This window comes from Podarcis liolepis, assembly GCF_965112155.1.
Source record: "Podarcis liolepis genome assembly, chromosome: 10".
NCBI lineage: Eukaryota > Metazoa > Chordata > Lepidosauria > Squamata > Lacertidae > Podarcis > Podarcis liolepis.
In genome coordinates this window covers 50,718,537-50,742,780 of record NC_139562.1, presented here as the reverse complement: position 1 = coordinate 50,742,780, position 24,244 = coordinate 50,718,537, and the positions used below count along the sequence as shown (strand labels likewise).

The 24,244-nt window shown below is 38.9% G+C and overlaps 1 protein-coding gene across 9 annotated transcripts in view; it reads left to right on the top strand.

Moving 5' to 3' along the window:
* Window positions 1-24,244, top strand: part of CNTN1 (contactin 1) — a 171,550-nt gene that overhangs the window by 65,052 nt on the left and 82,254 nt on the right. The window contains exons 1-2 of one of the 9 annotated variants that reach the window (XM_083463409.1): window positions 20,119-20,492; window positions 20,542-20,632. The exons of 7 other annotated variants lie outside the window; for them this stretch is intronic. The gene's annotated coding sequence lies outside the window, so the exon portion shown is untranslated. Of the gene's footprint in view, window positions 1-15,935; window positions 16,345-20,118; window positions 20,493-20,541; window positions 20,633-24,244 lie in introns of those variants that run through there. One more of the 9 variants, XM_083463408.1, reaches the window with a different exon arrangement.

Below are 24,244 nucleotides of genomic sequence, written 5' to 3'. Positions count from 1 at the left end.
ACAAATAAACTCCGTAGCCAAGACCCTCATCTCCAGAACCAAACGCCTGGCTGACAAAGACCACTTGACAACTGAGTTACAGAATCTCTCAAATGTGTTAATCGCCAATGGATACCAGCAAAACAGGGTTAAGAAGCTAATCCAAAAAGAAACACCCCCCAAAAACCAAGACACGGAAGAAAACAATGGCATGGCCCTCCTTCCTTATATCAAGGGCACTACAGATAAAATTAGCAAAATCCTCCATAAACACAATATCAAAACAGCCTTTTGCACCAACCAAAAAATAGCCAATATCCTCAGAAACCCCAAAGATAAAATCCAGTTGGAAAACCAAGGGGTCTATGAAATACCCTGCAAAGTCTGCCCAGCCACGTACATTGGACAAACAAACAGACGAATAAATGCACGTATCGCAGAACACAAGAATGCCGTCAAAAAAGAAGAAAAATCTTCCTCTCTTTTCCAACACATGAAAGAAACAGGACACGAAATTAATTTTGCAGATTCCAAATTGCTCTTTAACATGGAACATCACCACAAGAGAATAATCATGGAAGCCATCGAGATAGAGAAACACCCTCACAACATGAACAAGCGTGACGACACGTCCCGCCTGCCAGACATCTGGAAATTAGCCCTCCCCACAAAAACCGACACCAGATCCAGAGGCACACAGAACGCCACCACCAATCAACCACACCAGACCCAAACCCAGACCCTCTCCACAGATAAATTACAGACACCATCCAGTAACCAAACCATAGTGGCAACTCCGGATGCTGCACCCCCCTGCAATCCCTACACAGATCTGGCTGGCACAGGGCACAAAACCACAGCTCGCCCCTATACACGAAGCCAAGCCAAAGCACAACTAAGTGCAGTACAGCCATCTTCCCAGAAAAACTCTTCACAAATTCAAGAGGTCAAGACACGAAGGCTTTAGCAACTAATCCACACCTAATGACCCACCTAAGTGGTACTCAGAATATCACTCAAGAAATCACTCAAGATATCCCTCAAGTAATTAAGGAACAAAAGAAGAAAAGAACACTAGCCTGGGAACTTCCCCTCTGCCCAGAACTTTTGAGGCAATACACCACACCCCTCTACAGTATTTATAGGAACTCAAACACTGAGATCCCGCTCTGTTCCAGTAACAAGAAGCCGAAAGCACCAGCCTGAAGATGACGAGTGAGACCTCGTCGAAACGTCGCCTAGACACCCCAACTTTTACACGGGAAGACACCCGAGGACACCAAAACCTGCATATATATATATATATATATATATATATATATATATATATATATTCATATATGAGTTTGACAGTTTGACCAAACTGCGGGAGGCAGTGGAAGACAGGAGTGCCTGGCGTGCTCTGGTCCATGGGGTCACAAAGAGTCAGACAACAACAATATGAAAGTATTTTGGATATACACAAACAAAAATGGTTATAATAAAATTAGGCAAATGGGGACTGCTTTACTTATTGGTTCCTTTGTAGGCGAACCTGTTTCTGTAGTCCAAAAATTTTGAGATGTATCCTTGCAAAAGGCATAAACAAAGTATAAAAGATACTTTGTTTCCAAATATTAGATTGATGTTGAAGTATTTGTGCCAGCCAGTACAGAGAGACCAATCGTGTCTTATTCCTCTCAAGAGAGATAAATTACTCAATTGCCTCTCTCCTGCTGCTTTCAGTGTTATCTTTGAACAATATAACAACAGTGTTTTACAGAATTACTCATGTAAAGAATAAATAGAAATCCATTTCTTCTAAGATGATGGAAAATTCGATAATAACACAATTGTGTAACATTGTCATGTGTTAGAGCCCATGAGGCTACTTAGGAAGTATGCTATAAGTTAGCCAAAATTTGACTTTGCTTTGCTCTCAAGAAGTTCCAGTAACTATCTAAAAGCTATATTGATAGAGGATGGGAAAAACACTCTACAACTTCATCAGAGGAGAAATATAAGTGAACCATTCCTCATTCATCCACAGGCTTTCTTAACCCTATAACTGTCAGTGAAATACTGAGAAATTTAGGTCTGAAATTGAAAGAAATTGTCAGATTCAGATTAAGACTTTGTGCAAACTACACCTTTATTGCATATTCAAAGCATATTCTTTCCCTCAAAGAATTCTGGACACTGTAGTTTGTCCCTTACAAAGTTGCAGTTCCCGGTGACCCTTAACAAACTACAGTACCCAGAATTCTTTGAGGGGGGAAATATGCTTCAAATGTTTTTTAAAGGTATAGTGTGTATGCAATCAAAGTTAGTTGAACTTAGTTCCCACTGAAACCACTAGGCCTTAAGTTCAAGTCATGACTGATTTGTCTGGACAACCTAAGGATTTTATTCATTGGTGGGGTAAAATTTTGGAATATTCAGGAAGACTTCTTGCAGCCAAGAGTCTCTTTGGATAATAGAGAACTTTGTTGTGAGATTTATTTATTTATTTAAATCATTTTTATTAGTTTTACATATAATCACATTGCGCAACATCATATCCTCTTATTATATCTCTTTGGCTCTACTGAGCCTAACGACTTCCCTCTCTCCTGCCTAATGGTTTACAAAATTAAATTTTGCACCCTTACATTCCCCTTCCTTTCCTGTTCTTGTTATGACATTTCTTAAAATATTACATTACTCAACCCGAATAGGTAATAATTTCTTTTTACAAATCTTCAGATAACCCTGCTAATGATGTTAATTGCTTACAGTTGTCTTTCAAATATAATATAAATTTGTTCCAGTCTTTTTGGAATGCTTGATCTTGCTGGTTCTGGATTCTTCCCATCAGTTTTGCCAGTTCTGCAAAATCCATAAATTTCAACTGCCACTCTTCTTTTGTTGGTAATTCCTGTTGTTTCCATTTTGGGGCTAACATAATTCTTGCTGCAGTTGTAGCATATAAGAACAATTTTTTTATCTTGTGTCGGTATCTCTTTACCCTATACCAAAAAACTTCTGGTTTTTTAACAAAAGTGTTTTTAAACATTTTCTTTAACTCGTTGTATATCATTTCCCAGAAAGCTTTTACCTCTTTACGTGTCCACCACATGTGGTAAAAAGTACCCTCCTTTTCCTTACATTTCCAACATTCATTTTTTGTTCTATACATTTTAGCCAATTTTACTAGTGTTAAATACCACCTGTACATCAAGAGATTTATTTATTTTTAATTCCCACCTCAAAAATTCACTTAACTTCAAATTGTTTTTTATTTCTGCCACTTTCTTTATGGGGATTTCCACAGTTTAAGTAAAAATGGTTGGTGCACGTATATCTATAAGCAAATCTCTTTTTGATGTGGCTTGATTTAATAGCTTTACATCTGATGGGATATGTCAGTGGCGACTGTATGTGGAGTAATGAACACATTTCCTCAGCTTGATTAGGAACTTGTTTCTGCTTTCACCTGCAGTATTTGGTTTGGCTGACTAGCATAAATCATAAGTAACTGTTGCTGTGCTCTGCAAGCACCTGTAAGCTGCTGACTTGTTCTATGTAATTTGGATTGAAAATGAAGATTCCTCACATCAGAGTGGGAATTTCCCCCCACACTTACTTCTGACATTTTTATTTTCTGCTACAGGGACCTGTTAAAGCAACAGTGCATTTACAGTAATTTTATTTGCAGACACAGTGCTTTCTCCTTTACTATTTTCTGTCATGCATTACCTGACTTAATGTATTGAATTTCTCACTGACATTCAAACATAGCTTGGTTAGTCAATCATGGTCATAATGGAGTTGAGACTTTGAATTATGAGCAAACATATGTTAGGAATTCCATATATCAGGAGTTGGAAGCCAACACATGTATAAATTAAGGATGGATCTACTGATAATTGCTTTTGAGGCAGATTTTCTCTATGTGAGTTGTACTCATACTCTACCGACACACACTGATTTGTAGCTTGATGGCAGATTCAGCTATAGAGTTCTGTCTCTCTTGCGCATCCCACATGGTGTTTATTTGTAGCTAGCACTGATTTGGGTAATTTAAGGCAGTTTTTATGTTCCTGTGATTCATTGTGTGGAAATGTCAATATATCCATAACAGTATTTGGGTCATAAACGGAATACAAATATTTGCTTATGGCTATAGACCTTTAATAGAGAACAGGTCATATTGAACTCAGTGGGGGTGTACTTCTGAGTAAACATGACTTGGATGCTATAAGAGAAACTTGAATATTGCTTAAGATGTGAATAAATTAAATGCTTGTAAAAATGACATGTAGAATGTAAAATTGCATCTGTAAAAGTTGAAATCTGTTGCAGTTTATGTGTATCTGTCTACATGAATATTCATGGATGACTGTTCACTTGCACCAATGTAATACAAATTACAATGCAGTTTATTAACACAGTGTAGGAATGTGAATACATGCTTCAATCTTCATCTGGATCTTTGAAAAGCACAGTTTAAATAGAAGAGAAAAAGTTTGAAAAAATATTCATTAGTCACAATTTCAAACATTAAATGTGTAGTTAGTTTCCTGCTAAAGGTAGCTGTGACTAAGTCTTATTGGTGTGATGTATTTACAGCTAACCTTAGCTAGAGTATAAGCATGGTGATTGGTATTCAGCTGAGTTTTATGCAGAGCATACCCAGTGAAATCAACAAACCTAACTTAGTTATGTTGCTTAATTTCAATGAGTCTAATATATTAGAATTTAGTAGAATAGCATTCATATTTTTATGATACTCTAATTTCATAATTGTGTGGAACTAATGAAGAAGAATGAGTTTAGGTGAAATAGACTATGGAAGTATTCGCGCTACCACTGTTGGTTCAATTTCGGACATATTCTGCCTGGCATGCTATGTATTTCCAAAAATACATAGGCAAGTCCTCCTTGCTGGCCACTTGATTTTACTTTATTCTAAAGTTTACTAGTAGCCTTTCCTAGAGAATTAGCCCAAGGAGTTGTGGCAAAATTAAAAACGAAAGCAATAAAGGTTGACTCCATGACATATGTGGGAATATGTATTGTAGGAATATGTGGAAGTTTTCATATAACCATGATAGTAGATGTAACTTTTAAAAAAGTAAAAACAGGTTATATTTGAGGTTAATCCCATAAATATAAAGCTCATAAGGTTAAAGCTCATAAACTGCAAACATGAATGCGCTCTACTCATCTAACTCATAGATGTGTGAGACATCTTTGTATGATATTCTTAATCGGCTGTATTCCAAATTTGCATTACACACCCTTTGTTTTCTTGTGATGTGTGATATTTCCAAATCTTCTACATTATCGCACTGCTTGGAAAACCCTTCCCATTTACTTTAAGGAAAGAACCTGATCCATATCAGCATGGATGGATCTCGTCCCTCTATTGAAATGAATGGTGAAATCTCTGAGAATTGCTTTTTGCCTTGACTGTTTCCTTTGAGTTTTTGTTTAATCTTTCTTCATGACATTATAAATAGAAATAAATTCATTAATAAAGTTGTTCATTTGACGAGAGCTATGACCAAAAGCTCAATAATATGAGCTATCTTGTAAAAGTTTTGAGTGTTCCAAGGAACTAAATATTTAGGCTACAATCCAGCCAACCACTTACACATGCTTTTAGAAAAACATCACGAGCTGGTGCATTCCCTGCAGTGATATCTTAATTTACCAAACCACAAAACAGCCAGGATTCAAGTAGTTAAGCAAATGTTTAATTGCATTCTGTTTTTAATCATGATCTAAGAGCTATGTGTGTGAGTTAACAGTTGATTTTCTTAAATGCATCTGCATTAACATGAAGGCTTTCATAGGGCCAGTGCTTGGTTAATTACAAAACAACAAAGAATATTGTGACACTTTAGAGACTAATAGGGAAGTCTTTAAAGTAGTGCAAGTCTCTCTGTTCATGCTGGCACATATTGACATAGATACTTCTCTCTAATTTTACAAGGCAAGACACATCTACTGGACAAAGCTTTGCAGCAATTCTTGCATAACTTGTTCATAATGTCATCTCTTAGTCAATCTGAGCTGTTTATCTACCTTGCAGTGATCCCTGCATCAATTTAAAGATATGTATCATCCTTCCAAGCACTAAGGGAGATGTTGCTGCATACCAGGTGTGGTCAAACGGTTGACTATATCTCCCTTATGTGTCCTTTTCTTATTGCATGCCATGTTTATTGATGTTTTCCCCAAAAAGCTAATTTACATTGTAGCAATATTTCATACGACTGCAAATTCTGTAACAGCCCAGCCAGGTATCATTTCATCATGACAATGTAACTGATGTCTTGGTAACACAGTATCAACAAACTTCACAACAATTTGGAGAGACAATAACTTTCCCAAGGAAACAGTTACATGCAAAGTTTATTTTTAAAACCTGGACATTTCTTTTTGAAGCTGATAAGTACAATAGGTGGTTTGCTTTGGGAGGTGCGGAGGAAATTGGGAACTCACTGGATCCCACCAACAGCTGTTAAGTCTACAAATAGCATCTGGATATTGAACAAATTCAGCTACAGACTGAGTATATACTATAGAAAGTTATTTGAGAGCTCAATGACTTAAATGCATTGGGGCTAAATGTATTTGATAATATCACTTAGATCAATACCATTTAGGTAGAGAGAGTGTTCAGAAATAAGCTTCTTAGTCTTTAGCCTGAAAGTGTACCTTGTATTAATTAGCTTATTCTATGGTTGTGTGCTTGCACAATTGTTCCTGTCCGTGGATTTGAGATGACCAGTTTTCCTTACTGGCTTTCTTTGGGTCAGAAAGGACCTGTGCTCATATGCATCCCAGTTTATACATTCACCCATTTGAATCCAACATAGCAACGGTTTTATGGGTTTTATCTACCATCTGTTGTTCAGTGTTGAAAGTAGTGGTGACATGAAACAATGTATGCAAATTAGCTGTAGCCATATTTCTAACTGGTGGTTAGATTGATTTGTCTACACACAAAAAAGACAATCTGGTTTTTTGAGCTTTCTTCCCACCTGTCAGGCTAAGGGAATCGACTTCCTCCCCCGTGGCAGTAGATAAGCAGAACAAAGGAAAAGGAGTCTTCTTACCAGTTAGAAACTTTAATAATCACAGCAATAGAACAAAGAACACACCTGCTAGAATGGCAGTGCTCCTAATTAAGGATCCCACCTCCTTCTGTCCCTATTAATCTACATTAATTGTACCCTCTGTGCTTTCTGCTCTGCCAATTTCTGAGCTCTCTGTGACTTTGGAGAAGTGGGGTGAATGCTGTCCCGAGACTGTGAATCTGTTAACCCTCTGTCTTCCAGTGTTTCTTCTCCTAGCTGTTCCCCATCCAGTATTTCCCAGCTTCTGCCTTCTGAGCTATGTCCCTCTGCAAACCACTGTTCCAAATCTATACTGTCCTCCTGCTCCTGGGAAGATTCAGGATCTGGAGCAGGGGGAGGGGGAGGGGAGGCTCCCACCATTCCTCCTCAGTGCAGCCCTCCTCAGCACGGTCCCTGACACCACCCCCACACTGGTTAGCCTAGGTCTACACATACTTTTTTGAGGGGGAAATATTTGCTTTTCCAATAGCCTTCATTGTCTATTACTGCTACAGAATACTAATTTATAAAAGTCTGCAGGAAGAACTGTTTAGTCATTCTGTAGATGATTAGGGCATCAAATTAATAATACTGTAATTCACTGTTTCTCATACATTTATCAACCTCTGAATTCACCAATCAATTTGTGTTTTGTTTTTTCCATTACAGTCTTTTGTCAGACTGTTCAAGAATTTCATTCATCCCTTCCCTCCCTTCCTTCCTTCCTCCCTCCCTCCCTCCGTCCCACCCTTACCTTTTCATTTATAGCCTAAATTTATTTATGGCTTTATGTTTTCTTTAAAATTAAATGAGCACTTTCTACTCTCTTACATTTACATCCATTATTTATTTATCCAGCACAGCCGTGACTCTTCAATCGTGGTGTACCAAACTTCAATAAGTTATTTTAACCATGTCACCTGAGAAGAACTCTGCCTTTCTGGCTTCTGTTTGTTTTCTACAGATTCCAGAGAAAAAGCACATTTTCTAAAGTTTCACCTTCCTCTGATAGTCCTCTTACAGTCCTAGTGTTGGTGCAGTCAACAATCAACTTGCAACCAGCACAGTTCATCACCTCACAAATGCCACAGGAACAGCAAGCTGTCACACACTGGGTCAAGGCAACAGCTTCATTGAGTTATCCTCCACCACCTCAATAGTTATTCTGTAGCAGGAATAGGGAACCCTAGGCCTGGGGGCAACATTTGATACTCCAGGCCTTTCTTTCTGGCCCATAGGAATCTCCCCAGCACACATACCCTCCTGAGTCAGACCCCTCACAAGTCCTGCTTTGCATCCTCCTTGATGGTTTTTGCCTAGCTGGAATGGGTCCCTTCAATTTTGATAATGCTTTCCTGGCTGAAAGACAGAGAAATTTGTGAATGTGGTAAAACTAGCCTCCTGTACAAAGGCAAAGTTCAAATTTATTGCTCTTCTCTCTTTCGTGTCTGGTTCTGCCCCAATACTAGCATGTGGTTCCCAGAAGCTTGCCAGGAGGAAATATGGTCCTTAGGCTACGAAAGCGTTTCTACTCCTGTTCTATGACTTGCATCGGAATCAAAATCTAAGACAGAAAAGAACCTTGGGAGAGAGGAAAGAATCATAAACTGAGCATTACCAGAAGCTGCAGTTCATATTCTGAGCCAAGGAACGACAAAACTCAGTGAGACCTCCATCACTAAGTGTCTTAGGGCAAGAGTTTTGCAGAAAGATTATTCATTGTAGCTTTTTAGAGGGCTTCCAGAACGTTTATGTACATGTATTGCACTCATACAGGATCATTACCTGTATTTGGAACCATGAATCCAATATAGTCAACAAAACAACTGTTTTCTCCACATTCATTGTGAATTTAGATGCATGTACCTAACAGGATGGTACAGACATGATAAAAGCAAGATTGAAACACTGCTGTCTTTCCCCCTTAGCAAATTTCTTGGCTTGGGACACTAAACTCACCAGAACAAAGAACAACAGAGAACGAAAACAAAATAATGTGCGTTCAGCAGCCTGAGTGAACAAAAAGGCCTTTCAGTACAGTTGAAATTCTGTCAAACTCCACTTCTGATAGATAAGGCAGCAGGTTCCAAATGAGGCATCTCATGGCTATTGACTGGGAAAGCTGTGCCATTGCCCCGAGAAACCACAGATCCAAGCACAAACATCCCAGAGAGGCCAACAGAACTTTTGTGGAGCATAGTGAGGGTTCAGCCGTAGGGTTTTGAAATATGTGTCTTTTGTGCAAAGAGAAAGAAGACAAGATCAGAACTGCTTGTTTAAGAGAGGACAAATAAAGAAAGCTTTGGATAGTGGGATGTGCAGCAAAGGAGAGATCAGAAAGCATACTCCCTGCTACTTTACATAGATGGTATTCTGATTGACTTCTTGATGAACATCCAGCAGGTGTCATGGAAGACTCAGAAGACACACCAGCCAGGGAGATAGGTAATTACTAATCTTCAACAAGAACAGTAACAGGAAACTCCTGACTCCTCAGATACAATTATGTTCAGTGCCACCTGCTAAATAGATTATAGCCTTGTTTCAGCATTCTGCTATCTGATTTCATGTAAAATGAGTGGGAGTTGGCATGCTAAGCTCCACCCTCTGTCACCATCCCTGTCACTTTCCCAGCTTGTAGAGGACAAATGTCTGAAGCAGGGAGCCGCATTTACTCATGGAAGGGCCTAGTGAGATTTAGAACCCTGCATATTTGATGTGAGCAGTGATGCTTATATCTTTTGATGAAATACTTTGCTGTTTTGAAATCTTGTTACAAACCTTCTCTAGATTCTGCTTCTAAAATCTAGGAGAGACAAATGATTTACATTTGCTAAGAAAGCAAAATAGTGATGTCCAGGTAAGCCTGTTCTGGTCCACTGTGTCTTAGAGGTGTTTTGGACATTTTCTTCTCATGCAGAAACTAAGTCGATCATATTTATATCCTGCACTTCCTCCTAGGAATTTAAGACTGCAGACCTATTTTCTGGTACATTCTGTTTCTATGCAGAATATTGGGGCGGGAGGCGGAAACAGCCTTTTCATGTCTCACAATTGCTTTCAACTTCTACAGGCAAGCTAGCAGCTCTGCTTCCTATCTGTATATGCAAAGATTTTACTGCTTGAGTGCCATTCTTATACAGGAGGGGCAAATGTGGGAAATTAACACATAAGCCCCTTGTTAATTCACAAATAAATAATAAATAAATTTGGTTCATTTCTCTGGATGCTATTTGCAGCAGGTTTCCCGGCATGCCGTAATATTTAATAGTCTTGTACCCTTGAACATTCAAAAGGATTCAGACTCCCGCATCTATTTGCAGTCTCCGAAAGCCCAATAATTTCCCTTTACTTTGGCGCCGGTCTTCTTTGCTTTGAAGGGAGGATATAATGATGTCACTGATTTATGCCAGATATCACTCTGTATACCAGATAATTGTATTCTGCTTATCTGAAATTAAGTCTTTCTGAAGTAGTCTTTCTGCGGTTCATTTAGTTTTAGTATTTTCATCTAACTGACCACTGATAATGAAAGGCTATACTGTACTTATATTTATCATTCTGTGATGGTTAAACATGTAAAATCTCAAAGCATGCATATTTTTTAGCTCCCCTCCACCGATCACATGATGCTTTCAGCGAATCATGTTCATAAGAACAGAAACGTTTCAATTCAGGTTTGCAATGTGTATATATAAATTTGGCTCTCTGATATGTAAATGCTATACAGTGGTACCTCGGGTTAAGAACTTAATTTGTTCTGGAGGTCTGAAACTGTTCTTAACCTGAGGTACCACTTTAGCTAATGGGGCCTTCCGCTGCCGCCACACTGCCACCACACGATTTCTGTTCTCATCCTGAAGCAAAGTTCTTAACCCGAGGTACTATTTCTGGGTTAGCGGAGTCTGTAACCTGAAGCGTCTGTAACTTGAGGTACCACTGTAGTAAGAAACTGTGTTGAGGTGGAATGCTAGACCAGATCCTGTAGGATGGGCTCTACTCTGCATTTGACTTGTAGAGTTTCTAATATTATTTTTGCAAGTGGCCAGGAAGTGACCCCCCCCACCAATGCTGCCCCACTTCACTGATATGGGTCTTACCCACTCCCTGCCCCTGCCATTGTGTCTGTGCTCCTACCAACCCAACCATCACAGCTGCACCCTGGCCTGAAGCTGCGCCCAACTGTTGCCATGACACAATAGCAAGGGTGTAGCAGGCGCAGTGGTGAGGGCAATGGCACTGTGCTGATGGCACAGGTGAAGCCCTGGCAGGGCTCGCAGCATTGTAACAATGGGGGGGGCGGAGGGGGGTCAGGTCTGCCACCAGAGACAAATTGCTTCACTTTGCCTCATGCATATTTGGTACAGTTTTTGATTTGTGTCTTCTCTTTCACCTTACCAATACTTATATAAACACATATGACCCCAAACTCTCCATATTAAGATTCATTGTTATGTTGTATTTTTAAAAAATAAAAATAATAATTAATGCACTAATATGAATCTGTAATCTGCTAGTAGGGGGACAAACGAATATAGGATCTCAAAAAGTGTGGTGAACTGCAGGCATAGCAGTGGGAACGAAGTCCAACTCAAAAACTGGAGACAGGTGGGTTGCTAATGATTCAGCACCCCAATAACTGAAGATAAATTTGGATGGTAAACTTTCATAAATGTAGTTGAAATCTGGCTGTTGTGCAGAAACAATGCAGAAGTGAGATCTTCTACAGTCCAAATTCCTTGATTAGGTTCCTTGCAAGCATAGACTACTGGATAAATTTTGTTAGTATTTTTACAAGGTCTGTTTATTTATAAATATAAAAGACAAAAAGGAACAACCAATCTCAAGAAGACAGAGAATAGTGTGCTTTTATACATAGTAGGAACCAACTACTGGTAATTAACAGGGGGAAGAAAATAAAGGAGGGGAGGGAATAAGGGTCAAGTTGCGAAGAAGAAAAAGTTTTCCTTCAATGCAAAATAGCTACATGCTCCTAATGTTTTAATTTAACCAGAACCTCCCTTTAAAAACAAAAAGATAAACCTCAATTTTTAAAAGTTTATTTCACAATGCCCATTTTGATTTTGGTTCTCCAATAATAAAGGATGGATATTCTGTGTCAAAACCAGTATTATGGTATTTGCAACTCACTAATTGACCTGCATTTTCTGAGACATCTCTTATATTTTATACACATCATGCTGTGTTTAGCTGACAGGAAGCTGTTGCTGTCATACTGCATTTAGTTGATAAGGAGCAGTTGCTGTTTCTCATTGTACCAACAAGTGGAGTGATTGTGATTAATTGCCATTTGAGCATCTTTTTAAAAACTACTATTGGAATGTGCGACATTCCTTCATTCTAGTTTTCATGTATTTTGTTTGCTTGGGTTTTTTCCCCCTTTTTTTACTAGATACTATTTAGTGCAATTCTAATAACATTTATCTAAAATTGCTTTACTCAAAAAATAAAAAAACCTAGCAGTGGACAAATGCAGCATTTCCCCCTCTTTAAGTCAAAATAGGAGTCTGTCAAACAAGGCAAATGATTTCAGAGAAGAAAAGCATAAATATTGAATCTTAAAACACAATTGGCTACTGTCTTACTCATTTTTTAAGGTTGCGTTGGGTATATTTTACTTTTGCAGTTGTCCCAATTTATCTGTAAGCATTATTAAAATGGAAACCTATTGGCTTTTGCGGTGATATCCATTTTAGGTAGTATCTCTTAATAATGCACAGGAGCTTTATTTCGTGTTTGGGAACACTGAATTTGTAGTTTTCTCTTCCTCCTCAACCGAATCAAGATAGACTGTCCTCCCTGCTGCAATTTTCTGCTAGGGAGTATAGGATTTTTGATATCATTTATAAAAGGGTCTCTAAGTAAATATTGTGGAGAAAATCAGAATTGATTTTTCTTAACATTACACATAGCTTCTAATTTAAGACAGCCTTTTGCCAACCAGGTGCCTTCCAGATCTTTCAGGCTGCAACTTCCATCAGTCCTAGGCAGCACAGGTTGTTGTCCAAAACAACTAGTTGATCACGGTGAGGGTTTGCCGAACGTGCCTTCCTCTTAGCACGTTTCTCTCTTTTGTCTTGAGTTCAAGCACCTTCAAAGTCAATGACACCGTTGGTAAAGGCTGTTCTCCAACTGGAGCACTTGCAGACGTTGTCAGTGTTTATACTACATTTTTTTTGCCTTGAGAGAGTCTTTAAACTTCTTTTGTTGACCACTAGCATTACACTTTCCATTTTTAAGTTTGGAATAGAGTAGTTGCTTTGGAAGACGATAATCAGGCATCAGCACAACATGACCAGTCCAACGAAGTTGATGTTGAAGAATCATTGCTTCAACACTGGTTTTCTGATCTTTGCTTCTTCCTGTACACTGGTATTAGTTTGCCTGTCTTCCTTGGACTTACTAGTCAGGTAGGGGAGCTGAAATATATATATTTGGCAACCAATGCATCCTTTTAGCTTCAGATAGTATAGCAACTATGGTGGCTCATTTACCAGAAGTAATGTATTTAGCCTTAACTCTGGAAGTGCTTACTCAATTCTGACCCAACTAAACCTCCTGATGTTTGTTGTGCCCTAGGAGGCTTAGTTTGGTCAGAATTGAGTAAGCACTTCCAGAGTTAACACTAAACACATTACTTCTGGTAAATGAACCACCATAGCCACTAGAGGGACATGAAAATTTGTGTCTCGGACTTTTTAGACTCATCTACCCATGTACTATCTTAAACCAAAGAGGTGCATTGGTTGCCATAAGTGAAATATTTTGGCATTATTTTCAGCTGTCCTACCCCACTATATAGGAGGATTTCATGTATGGCTCTAGAGACATAATGATATGAATCTTTTGGTCATCATTTAAAGCTGTAGTTTGTTGTATGCTTTATAGGGAAATACATGGGCTCTGTTGCTGAAGTGCCAGGTTTATATAAAGACATTGAAGTTTACCATCAAGAGGGTTTGGTGTGAAGGTGTGATGGATTGTTCCCTCCGTACCACCTCTATTCTTCTCATACTCTTGCCACTCTTACTTGTAAAAGATTGGGTGATAGCTCAGTGTGGAATCTGCTTTGCGTGCCAAAGGGTCTTGGTTCAATCCCCAACATCTTCAGGTAAAACTGGCAGAGAACCCAGCCTGAAATCTTGGAAAGCTGTCAGTGTAGACAATTCTAAACAGCTTCCTGTGTTCCCAATAATATATTTGTTCTCTTTTTCATACCACTCATTTTAGTAGTCGGTTGAACTGAACTGGAAGAGAAGTAAGTTCCTTCATCATCTTGCATAATGATCAGTCTCATGATGATGATCTGGTGGTTTTTCAGAAATATATGAAACACCATTACAAACCATGTTTTACAAAGAATATACACTCTTAGAATCCCATCCCAAACTATAATCTACCCCAAATGAATATATGTAAGGGCTATGATCTTCTGTTCTCTTTCAAGGTGAATTGCTGGGAGTGGAATATTTAGAAACAAAAGAGGGATAAAACACGACTGATCTTTCACTAGTTACTGTCAGTCTGATGGGAAAAGGAATACTGTAGTTTAAGGTGGTTTTCAAAATATTCAGTGAAAGGGCAACTCATTACCGTGAAGTATTCCTGAAAGGTTTGAAGTATAAAACAAAATATCGCTTGATGTTTATGACAATGTTTCGTGATTCCTGGAGGCTACTATGCTGTGACATTGGACAAGGGAATTATAGGGCCATAGTCTTTGGCCTATGTTAAGGGTGCATTGGATGAATTGCATTCCATATTTATGATCAGAAATATGGAGGAGAGGAGGTGATTCTCTAGCCTATAGTTAGAAATGATAGCTTCTGTTAATATTCTGTGGCTGTTTCAGTGACTGAACAAATTTGGGATTTAGGTCCATCTCTCAGCAGAAAAGTTGGATCTAACAACATACCATACCAATACATATTCCATACCAACTATGCCATACCTATATTGCCTGCATAATGCTTCTATTATGGTCCTGTATACCTGAAGGAGCGTCTCCACCCCCATCGTTCAGCCCGGACACTGAGATCCAGCGCCGAGGGCCTTCTGGCGGTTCCCTCATTGCGAGAAGTGAGGCTACAGGGAACCAGACAGAGGGCCTTCTCGGTAGTGGCGCCCGCCCTGTGGAACGCCCTCCCATCAGATGTCAAAGAGATAAATAATTACCTGACATTCAGAAGACATCTTAAGGCAGCCCTGTTCAGGGAAGTTTTTAATATGTAACGCTGTACTGTTTTTAACACTGATTGGGAGCCGCCCAGAGTGGCTGGGGAAACTCAGCCAGATGGGCGGGGTATAAATAATTAATAATAATAATAATAATAATAATTATTATTATTATTATTATTATCATGGCCCTTAACAGCTGTAATTCTGAAGCAATAGTGAACATGGAAAGCCCTTAACACAACATGTTAAACTGTGAGGCTTTCATTAATTGAATCATACATATATCTTGTGTAGTTTAGAGTCAGTACTTGGAATAAACAAAGTGGGAGCAGCAGAAAGCAGCTGATCAGCATTTTTTCCTCTGAAAGAGAGTAATAGATCCCAGATGGTGAGGCGAAAATATAAATATACGATTCCATGCTTGTTGGCCTCTCATTTCCATAGGGATGCTGTTGGGATAGAAAACTGGATCTGCATCTGAGTCTGGGTGGAACAACTGTTTGCTGCAGTGAGTCAGTGCCTCATTTTGATTATTTTAGTGAGCTGATCAATATATTCCCATTACTGGCTGCAATGCTGCCTGCAGGAAGTGCACCGGATATTTTAGTGAGCGTATTATGCATATTGTGCCCATTGTTTTAGTCTCTGTGCTGAGAGGCAAAGATCTCAACATGATGGGATGATCTTTTTCCAGAAAGTGACTGCAGTGAAATGCTTCATATTGCCAGGAGCACAGGGCAAGGCTATGTGGGACCGGCCTGTTTAAGAAGATATAAATCCTTGAGCTTACAGTGTGCAGAATGCTTGATTTGAAAGTGTTGCAGCCATCAAGAAAGCCAGTTTCCCTGCTGTCTCGTCTGTTTTCTACAGAAGGTTGGCGGAGAGATAACGGCTGTTCTTTGCTCTGAGGTCACAGCTTGAAATCTCCCCTCTCTCTCCCTCTCTCTTTTTAATATGCTTTCTGCCGCAGGAGAGGATGCTTGAAGTTTATTGGTGCAACCCTTGTGTGTGCATTTAAAAATATAAACTTGAGATACTTGTGATGGACAAAAAGGCAAAAGGGAAGTCTTCATCTAAGGTAATATATACATATATATGTGTTTATATCCCTACAAAATATGACAATTTAGAAAGGTAGAATGTGCTGATACTGGCTTGTGGTTAGGCAGGGTTTGCAACGCTCTTTCAGATCAGATCTCTGTATCAGAATGCAGAGTCAGGTTTTTCAGACAGCTATTGTTTGTGAATGTGAAGGACTGAGTTACTTTCTGAAAATGGCTTATTATGCTATAGGCTTCGGAATGGTGACTGCAGTGTGGCACTCTGCCGCTTTCTTTCTAAAATATGTGTTTATAGTCAGTCTGTGTTTGCTGTTGATGACTGTATCATGGGGAGGGGCAGTCCTGTAGAGCAAAATCAATAGGGAAAAATGATCTACTCATCACCAACCCATGCAGGATAATGACATTGGCATATCATGATTTCAGTAGCAGTGCCTGTACTGCTGTATTTTATGCTTTTAGTGTAGACACTAGGTGAGCTCTGAGAATCTGCTGTCAAAATGGCTTGCAATGATGTTCAAACTGGCTAAAAGTCTGAATAGAATAGCATGAAAGGAATGCGTATGTTTGAACTGGTTCAGAATAAATAGCTTTGACTGATGATTTTAAAGCATGATATATCTCTTTCTGGTGGATTCTTTGCATTCTTTGGAAGAAATATGAAATAGGTATGAAATTGTCTGCTACAATAGCACATATGATAATTATAACACAGTGATGTGATGTGTTTGCTAGTAGATGGGAATAATTCATAGATCCATTTATATTGCTCTTTATAACAACTATTAAAAGGCAGCTGTATTTTTCAAAAACCATTTATTTATATATAATTGAATTTGTAGGATTAGCAAGGGAATGACCTAGACTGATATTTCAGTACTCAATAATCCATCATGCATAGAAATATGTATTTACCATTTAAAAGATGGAAATGTTTCCTATCTTGACATGTAGTTAGTTTTTTTTAAAAAAAAGGCTATGATGACAACTAATAAATTTGTGTATTTTCTGTTGTGTGATCTGAATTACTGGGATGTTTGTTGACACTGTTGCTAGATACCTGGTCATTGGGCTTGAATAATAAATTATATTTATTTAAGAATTTATAGTCTGCTTCTAAATTTGTCACCTCCCAAAGTGGTGGCAACAAAATAAGAATTTGTCTTATCCCATCTCCTGGTTGGCATTAGCTGTGTCATTATTATTCCTATCCGCATCATAAATCAAAACTCTCATCTAGCTCTTCCCTAAATGTATGCAAATGCACCATTATTTCACTCATAATAAAAAAGCTTTAAATACCTTGAGAAATTAAAAATCACCCTGCAGTTCCAACTTCTGCCTGTTTTCTCCTCTACCTGTTGCCTTCAAATTTCTGGAGGATGCTTTTTTTATTATTTCTGCCCCACTGACTTTCTCTTTCCCAGTTTATCCAACATGGTTTCTACTTCTGCACTCCAGTGGAAGTTATTCATAAGAACCTCTATTTCCCCTTCCAAATGTATCTATCCAAAAGTATCTCCATCGTCCTTGTCCTCTCTACCACCTTTGATACAACTGATGACTCTCGCCTGCTCGATTGCTTTCGTACCCTAGATTTCAGTATTTGTGCCCTTAACTTATGCTCTTCCTGCCAGTATGATCACTTATTCAGTGATTGCATAGGGGGAATTGGTTCATCTCTCTCTTGCTTTGCCTCTACACATTGCCACAGGGTGACCTTATCAATTTTAAATTGTGAACCGCACTGAGATCTAATTTAATAAATAATAATAATAGTCAGATCCCATGGCTTTCAGTGTTGCCTATATGCTAATGGCATTTGGTTCTGCCCCTCAACCCCCAAATCCTCCCCTTATCCAGTTTTACATATCCAACTACTTGTCTCATATTTCACCACTGCCTCAAACCCAGTACTGTATGTTCAACGTTGAGCATTTACTATTAACAGCAATGCTGCTGTCCACTCTTCTGCACAGAGGCACATCTTTGGGTTTATCTCTGACAGATCTTCTCCCCGCCCCCAATATGAATTTTCTTGCCAAGTAGAGCTCTTCTCCCATTAAAAAGATAGCAGAAATACAGCCTTTCTCCTCTACCTCCACCTTCTTCTGATAAAAAACTCTGATACCTGGTTGAGTCATCTCCTACACTTTGTTGCACATGCTCTGGAGCACTCTCTTCTTTTAATTTACATGTTCTAAAACTATGCTGTGTCATTAAGAAGTTTCCAGGGGTAAGCTGCATACAGATCTGTAGAAATACAGATTATATATTTTTATTAATCAGTACATTTTATGGAGAATTTCTCCATAAAAATGAATATTTCACATCATGTTATGCCCTACATAGTCCCTAATAAGCAGAGCAATGGCTTTATGGTAGTTGCAGTCAGGATTCTGTAAGAGAACCCAAGTCTGGGACTTGTTCTGCCTTGCTTTAATTAATATCGCAACTTGGCCATATTGATGAATATAACCTTTAGATAATGTGTTCATTTGTCTCTTTTCCACATTGGGTTTTTGAGCCACTTGAGAGGTTGGTGACATGCAGCTTTTGTGAAAAAGAATTACTTGCTTGTGTTTTGAAGGCCTCTTCTATGCTGAGTCACTGAGATCATTTCAGGCAATGCTTGCTTGCCTGCTGGCAATATATTATTCAGCAGCTCTTGCAGTGAAATGAGAATTGTTTACAGAGAAAGGGAGTAAGGGAGAAATGTGTGGAAGAAGGTAAGCCCAAGAAATTCTCACCAGCTTAAATAGTATCTTAAATTAAAAGCGGTGGTTTCTAACACTCCCCTGGCTGTGTTATCTTCAAATGTTAAGTGAAAAGACATCATCCTGTTGGGCAAACTAAAGTAACATGACTACACAGTGCTGACACAATAATAGTAAATAAAGGGGAACATATTAGTTAAACTGTTTGCTGCTTTTGTCATCTTTCCCCCACGGACTTGCATTTGGGGCAAAAAACTGACAGTTCTGGGTCATAATGCAGTTTTATTTTCTACAGTGTTTTCCAAGGGGAGGTAATATAAACCATAGGTAATAGCTAAAGGATGGCCCATACTTAAAGCTTTCCTAGCTGGGCAGCCTATCAGGAAATGACATGTGGGAAATTGGTGCCATATTGAAAGCTACTTGGCCAACATAATGGACTTGACTGAAAATATGTCGGTAGGAAAGGCCTGAGCAGATACCAGCTGTGTGCAATGGATTTCCCCCTGACTAAGACAAATTCAGAAACCATCTGAACATACATTCCCCATTTCTTGGTGATGTTTTGTGTCTATAATCCTTTTTGCTGCCAAACTGAAGCAGAGTAACTAGAGACTATTTCAGGAATAGAAGAAAGAAAAAAGTGATAAGCAATACATAAAATTGTTGGTTTAATTTTGGGGGAAAGTGCTTGGTCCATGCCTTGAGCAGCCCACACCCCACATCTCGATTATGTTTAGAGCTTGGGTAGGCAAACTAAGGCCCAGGGGCCAAATCCACCCCAATCACCTTCTAAATCTGGCCCACGGACGGTCCAGGAATCATGAGTTTTTACATGAGTAGAATGTGTCCTTTTATTTAAAATGCATCTCTGGGTTATTTGTGGGGCATAGGAATTCGTTCATTTATTTTTTTTCAAAATATTGTCCGCCCCACCCCCAGGTCTGAGGGACAGTGGACCAGCCCCCTGCTGAAAAAGTTTGCTGATGCCTGGTTTAGATATAGCATGCTGGCTAAATGTCTCATCTACCCTCCCTTTCTCTAGGGAATATGTGTATATGCAGAGGCAAATACAAAGCCAAGGCTGCATGTATCCTTACAAGGTTTACTTCTAAGACCGGAAGAACTGTATTATCGCAGATAAGTTCATGATGTACCAGCGTCTCTTGAAGTTTATGTACCTAGTGTGTTTTTGCTTGGCTTGTGCCATGAGACAATGAATGCTTTATACTCTAAACTGAACTGTGTAGGAAAGGAGTTTTCTGAACTGGGAACTTAAACTACTGGAAAGCAGAAGAACTCTGATATTCTGCTGGAAGACTCTGCTGGAGCCATGCATACTCTGCTGATCACACTGGTTGAAGTGTGGTCATGTAGTATCAACAGCAGATGGTGGGCCCAAGTCCAAGGGGTTTTGGACCAACTGGCTTCTACAAGTCAGAACAATGGTGGGCCCATGTCCAAGGGGTTTTGGACCAGCTGGCTTCTACAAGTCAGAACAAAAATGAAGTATCTAAATGGGACTTTAAGGAGACTCCATTGTGGAAAATCTGCAGGGGGTGAAGAGACACTTTTCCTGGGCCTGAAGGTTAGCGGGGCCTGCAAGCTCATTATCATGATAGAAAATGGTGCAATTTTTTAATGCAAACAACAACTCTGTATCTCTGTTGGGTATTCAGATTTTGTTAAGATTTTTGTTAGATGTACTAGTGCCAATGAGGCACAGTGTTAGAATGAAACATACATTTATTTATTAAATTGTAAACTAATAACTAAATACATCATTCTGAGCAGTGAGCTACTGGCTCAAGACCTCCTTTTGGATCCAAGTCTCCATTGTGAGGGAGACAGACAATTTCATAAAGCAGACACAAGGAAACAGATGTCCATGGCTTCAGCTCTTATCATCCCCAGCCAACATCTCTATTGGTCAGGGATGATGGGAATTGTAGTGAAACAACAGCTGGAGTTTAGCTTCTTCTAGTATTGGTCTCCTTTGATGGAAATAATATTGAAACAAACATAGTGCTTTTCTTTTAACTCCCTTATGGTGTTAAACAAGGACTGTTGAATTCACTGGTGGTCATTTTTATGATGTTTTACTGCTTACATTGTACACTGCCTTTATATTTTTTCAGTGGCTTGGTTGTTTAGGAATACTGCAATAAATAAATGTTAACATGCTGGTGCGAATGATTCTTGTGCTAGGTAGGGGAGTGTTGCTGTCAAGTTTCTATTTTTATCTGCTGGTTAGTGGGTGGGAGTATTGTTTTGTTTATCGTTAGTGTGCTGCTAATGTTTTCTGTCACTATAATGTGGGAGATTTTTTTTGTTTTTGTTTTCCAATAGGTTGTAAAGAATATGGATGTTGTATGTAACTTTCCCCTCACCCTATGGTACTATATTTACGTATACAGTGGTACCTCGGGTTACATTCGCTACAAGTTACATACATTTCAGGTCAGACTATGCTAACCCAGAAATATTGCTTCAGGTTAAGAACTTTGCTTCAGGATGAGAACAGAAATCGTGCTCCGACGGCACAGCGGCAGCGGGAGGCCCCATTAGCTAAAGTGATGCTTCAGGTTAAGAACAGTTTCAGGTTAAGTACAGACCTCCAGAAAGAATTAAGTACTTAACCCGAGGTACCACTGTATATTTTCCCCCATGTAAGTTGCTTATAGATGCTTTGAATGAAGAGCGGCTAGTAGGTTTAAAAATCAAATAAATAAAGCTGGCCTGAAACTATAATAATGATAATGATAATTTATTATTTATACCCTGCCCATCAGGCTGGGTTTCCCACTCCGGGCGGCTCCCAACCAAATATTAACACAGTACAGCATTAAACATTAAAAACTTCCCTAAACAGGGCTGCCTTCAGCCCTGAATGCTAACTTTATTTTCCCTTCCCAACCATCCTGCCAAACACCATCTAGGAGTCCTGGTGTCTATACAGCTCATATTATACCTCTGCTCAAACACTGCAACACAGCTATGCAATACACAGTGGTCTAATCTTCGAAGTGCACTTCATTTCCTACCTTAAATCAGATAACACAATTTTAATTGTGTCCAGTTGCTATGCTTAGAATGTAATGAAATGCTCTTGGTTTTTATAATGATCGTGTGCTACTTTTCTTTGGAAATAGGGCTTGCATGGGGTAAATTAATCTTAGATTATTTAAGGCTACCTCATTATATGTAATGAATACTAAGTAAGAATTCATGCCTTAATCCCTTGCATATAATTGTATGTATTATGTATGTGGGGTTTTTTTTTACAGTTCATTAGTATTGCTAAAAGTGGAATGTTCATGCTGTGATGCTGCATTTCACAAGAGGAGCCTGCAATATAGCCAAAAATTAAAACTTGTGGAGATTATGCAGTTGCACCTGCAGGCATTTCCCAAATAAGCTATTCATTTGGGGATGTAGCAAAGAAGGTAGTTCAGATGCAACTCTCTGAGTGTTCAGAATATTCATGTTTCAGAATTTAGAAATGGTGAAGGACTCATTCCAATGCAACATCACATTTGCATAGGAATTAGATTGAAAGTCTTGATTCTTCTGAATGAAGAAAACGTGGCTCGTTATTTTATGCCTGAGCGAAAATGTAAAAATAAAACATCAAGGGTGCATTAATTTACACCTGGAGTGTTTAATTAGCATTCCTTCACTTTGCATTGAAGGGAAGGGTAGGGGTGTCTGAGATAATACTAGTCCATATGGCAAAGAAAATCCCTTTCTTACTATTTCTGTAGGAAGGGCCTTTCTGAATGATGATGGCAGCCAGAAATAATCTGTTGACAAACTGGTATCAAGCCTGAGCTGAAAAATCAAGATTATGGTCGTCAGAGTCAGAGCTGCTCCCAAAACCAATGTGAGAAAAATGAGAAGCATAAAGTGTTACCCTAGACTAAAGGAATTAAGCTAGGGTGCCCTTTCTTTTAACTTTTCTCATGCTGATATATTCAGGATTGACACTTACAAATAAGTTAACCTTCAATCTCTGACCTGGAGTTGCTGATTTTCGGTGACAGACTAATCTGCTGCATGTGCCAATTTAAATAAGTAAAGTAAAGGCCTGCTAAAACTTGCTCACCCACCCTAAAGATGGGTGAGTTAAAAATGGCAATATGGGTTTAAAAATAGAGACAAGCATAAAAAGAACATTCTTCCAACCATTCCTCTCTGTGTGCAGCAAACGTCATCTCGTTCCCTCATTTACCCTCCCTCCTGAAGATAAATGCTGTGTTTCAGTCCTTTTCAAGGTGACTTTTCACAATATTTTCTTCATGCAGCATCTGTTGCAATCTCATACACCTGACAAAGGATACTTTTACTTGATCCCTATAGCACTGTAAACATATAACATTTCTGGGTTATCTCAGATTTGTAATAATCAGGAACTGTCCAGAATGGGGCCAAGGCCAGTAAGGAATGTATTAGTTGCTGTTTAATGCTGACTTTTCATGTTCTTGGATATATTGTTTGGATTTTCAGAATGTAAAAACTGTTAGAAGAAGCAAGTTTGCATTCTGTATGCCTCATGCTTTTTTTTTTGACCAATGTGCTTGCCAGAAGAGTAAGGTTAGACCCGTAAGAAGAATTTTCCCACTAGCTTGGAAATCAAAACACACAGAGTTTATGCTTTCGTTCAGCTATCCAACCATGGCTCCAAGAACTCTTTCTTGAGTTAGTGCTGCCAGTTCAGACCTCGTGTAGTGGATCCACCGCTTACCACCAATTAACAGTGTGATGGACTCACCCCGCTAACTGGCCCCAATTAATTATAGCACACACACCTCACTGCACACCAATTACACCAAGTATCACAATTTACCATGGGCTATCATGTGGGGGACTTGTGCAAGCGAAAACTTAGTGATTAGAGTCTCAGGCAGAAAATGATTGAAAAAGAAGAAAAGTTTTATTAAACAAAAAGAAGTTTGTGTGTGTCACAAAGTGTGTCAGGAAATACATTCTTTTGGGTAGAAGTTAACTTACTTTAACTCACTGTAAGATGTCTCAGACCTAGGCACAGTGTTATAGTCACGGCTTCTCTCAACCTCTCTTTACTCAAAATTAGTCGTTATGCTTCAGCTTCTGTTACTTAGTTAAGACAGTTAAATACTTTTAACACAACACAGCTTCCTTCACAGATTAATACCCTGGTTCATGAGTGAGGGGCACTTTC